The sequence below is a fragment of the Capra hircus genome, chromosome 28, assembly GCF_001704415.2.
Source record: "Capra hircus breed San Clemente chromosome 28, ASM170441v1, whole genome shotgun sequence".
NCBI lineage: Eukaryota > Metazoa > Chordata > Mammalia > Artiodactyla > Bovidae > Capra > Capra hircus.
In genome coordinates this window covers 20,753,940-20,757,612 of record NC_030835.1, presented here as the reverse complement: position 1 = coordinate 20,757,612, position 3,673 = coordinate 20,753,940, and the positions used below count along the sequence as shown (strand labels likewise).

The 3,673-nt window shown below is 43.1% G+C and overlaps 1 non-coding gene across 1 annotated transcript; it reads right to left on the bottom strand.

Annotated features, from left to right (window-relative positions):
• Window positions 220-291, bottom strand: TRNAC-ACA. The gene has a single exon. It is a non-coding gene; the product is annotated as a tRNA-Cys (tRNA).

Sequence of the window (3,673 nt, the reverse complement as noted above, 5' to 3'; positions counted from 1 at the left end):
CTTTGGACAGCAAGGAGATAAACCAGTCAATCTTAAAGGAAATCAACCCTGAATACTAATTGGAAGGACTGATGCTGAAGCTAAGTAAGTAAGTGAATTTGCTCAATTGTGTCCGACTCTTTGTGGCCCCATGGACTGTAGCCTACCAGACTCCTCCGTCCATGGGATTTTCCAGGCAAGAGTACTGGAGTGGGTTGCCATTTTCTTCTCCAGGGGATCTTCCCAACCCAGGGATCGAACCTGGGTCTCCCGCATTGTAGGCAGACGCTTTACCACCTGAGCCACCAGGGAAGTTGGAAGGACTGATGCTGAAGCTAAAGCTCCAGTATTTTGGTCACCTGATGCAAACAGCCAGCTCTTTGGAAAAGTCTCTAATGCTGGGAAAAACTGAGGGCAGAAGGAAAAGAGGGCATCAGAGCATGAGATGGCTGGATGACATCACTGGTGCAATGGACATGAACTTGGGCAAACTCTGGGAGATGGTGAGGGACAGAGAGTCCTGGCATGCTGCAGTCCATTGGGTTGCAAAGAGTTGGACACAACTGGGAGACTGAACAGCTAGCTTCTCAAGGAGGCTCTTCCTAATTGTAATATTTAAAATTACTACCCACTTCACCCTCTCCCCTACCAAAACTCATTCTCTTCTTTTCCTTTTCAATCTAATCACACTAGGACCACAGCCTTGTCTAACTCAATGAAACTAAGCCATGCCTGTGGGGCAACCCAAGACGGGTGGGTCATAGTGGAGAGGTCTGACAGATTGTGGTCCACTGGAGAAGGGAATGGCAAACCACTTCAGTATTCTTGCCTTGAGAACCCCATGAACAGTATGAAAAGGCAAAATGATAGGATACTGAAAGAGGTACTCCCCAGGTCAGTAGGTGCCCAATATGCTACTGGAGGTCAGTGGAGAAATAACTCCAGAAAGAATGAAGGGTTGGAGCCAAAGCAAAAACAATATCCAGTGGTGGATGTGACTGGTAATAGAAGCAAGGTCTGATGCTGTAAAGAGCAATACTGCATAGGAACCTGGAATGTCAGGTCCATGAATCAAGGCAAATTGGAAGTGGTCAAATAGGAGATGAAAGAGTGAACGTCGACATTCTAGGAATCAGCGAACTAAAATGGACTGGAATGGGTGAATTTAACTCATATGACCATTATATCTACTATTGCAGGCAAGAATCCCTAAGAAGAAATGGAGTAGCCATCATGGTCAACAGAAGAGTCCGAAATGCAGTACTTGGATGCAATCTCAAAAACGACAGAATGATCTCTGTTCGTTTCCAAGGCAAACCATTAAATATCACAGTAATCCAAGTCTATGCCCCAACCAGTAACGCTGAAGAAGCTGAAGTTGAACAGTTCTATGAAGACCTACAAGACCTTTTAGAACTAACAACCAAAAAAGATATCCTTTTCATTATAGGGGACTGGAATGCAAAAGTAGGAAGTCAAGAAACACCTGGAGTAACAGGCAAATTTGGCCTGGGAATACGGAATGAAGCAGGGCAAAGACTAATAGAGTTTTGCCAAGAAAATGCACTGGTCATAGCAAACACCCTCTTCCAACAACATAAGAGAAGACTCTACACATGGACATCACCAGATGGTCAACACTGAAATCAGATTGATTATATTCTCTGCAGCAAAAGATGGAGAAGCTCTATACAATCAACAAAAACAAGACCAGGAGCTGACTGTGGCTCAGATCATGAACTCCTTATTACCAAATTAAGACTCAAATTGAAGAAAACAGGGAAAACCAGTAGACCATCAGGTATGACTTCAATCAAATCCCTTATGATTATTCAGTGGAAGTGAGAAATAGATTTAAGGGCCTAGATCTGATAGATAGAGTGCCTGATGAACTATGGATGGAGGTTTGTAACATTGTAGAGGAGACAGGGATCAAGACCATCCCCATGGAAAAGAAATGCAAAAAAGCAAAATGGCTGTCTGGGGAAGCCTTACAAATAGCTGTGAAAAGAAGAGAAGGGAAAAGCTAAGGAGAAAAGGAAAGATATAAGCATCTGAATGCAGAGTTTCAAAGAATAGCAAGAAGAGATAAGAAAGCCTTCTTCAGTGATCAATGCAAAGAAATAGAGGAAAACAATAGAATGGGAAAGACTAGAGATCTCTTCAAGAAAATTAGAGATACCAGGGGAATATTTCATGCAAAGATGGGCTCGATAAAGGACAGAAATGGTCTGGACCTAACAAAAGCAGAAGATATTAAGAAGAGATGGCAAGAATACACAGAAGAACTGTACAAAAAGGATCTTCATGACCCAGATAATCACGATGGTGTGATCACTCATCTAGAGCCAGACATCCTGGAATGTGAAGTCAAGTGGGCCTTAGAAAGCATCACTATGAACAAAGCTCGTGGAGGTGATGGAATTCCAGTAGAGCTATTTCAAATCCTGAAAGATGATGCTGTGAAAGTGCTGTACTCAATACGCCAGCAAATTTGGAAAACTCAGCAGTGGCCGCAGGACTGGAAAAGTCAGTTTTCATTCCAATCCCAAAGAAAGGCAATGCCAAAGAATGCTCAAACTACCACACAATTGCACTCATCTCACATGCTAGTAAAGTCATACTCAAAATTCTTCAAGCCAGGCTTCAGCAATACATGAACTGTGAACTCCCTGATGTTCAAGCTGGATTTAGAAAAGGCAGAGGAACCAGAGATCAAATTGCCAACATCTGCTGGATCATGGAAAAAGCAAGAGTTCCAGAAAAACATCTATTTCTGCTTTATTGACTATGCCAAAGCCTTTGACTGTGTGGATCACAATAAACTGTGGAAAATTCTGAAAGAGATGGGAATACCAGACCACCTGACCTGCCTCTTGAGAAATCTGTATGCAGGTCAGGAAGCCACAGTTAGAATTGGGCATGGAACAACCGACTGGTTCCAACTAGGAAAAGGAGTACGTCAAGGCTGTATATTGTCACCCTGCTTATTTAACCTATATGCAGAGTACATCATGAGAAACGCTGGACTGGAAGAAACACAAGCTGGAATCAAGATTGCTGGGAGAAATATCAATAACCTCAGATATGCAGATGACACCACCCTTATGGCAGAAAGTGAAGAGGAACTAAAAAGCCTCTTGATGAAAGTGAAAGAGGAGAGTGAAAAAGTTGGCTTAAAGCTCAACATTCAGAAAACGAAGATCATGGCATCCAGTCCCATCACTCCATGGGAAATAGATGGGGAAACAGTAGAAACAGTGTCAGACTTTATTTTGGGGGGCTCCAAACTCACTGCAGATGGTGATTGCAGCCATGAAGTTAAAAGACACTTACTCCTTGGAAGAAAAGTTATGACCAACCTAGATAGCATATTCAAAAGCAGAGACATTGCTTTGCCGACTAAGGTCCGTCTAGTCAAGGCTATGGTTTTTCCTGTGGTCATGTATGGATGTGAGAGTTGGACTGTGAAGAAGGCTGGGTGCCAAAGAATTGATGCTTTTGAACTGTGGTGTTGGAGAAGACTCTTGAGAGTCCCTTGGACTGCAAGGAGATCCAACCAGTCCATTCTAAAGGAGATCAACCTGGGGATTTCTTTGGAAGGAATGACGCTAAAGCTGAAACTCCAGTACTTTGGCCACTTCATGCGAAGAGTTGACTCATTGGAAAAGACTCTGATGCTGGGAGGGATTGG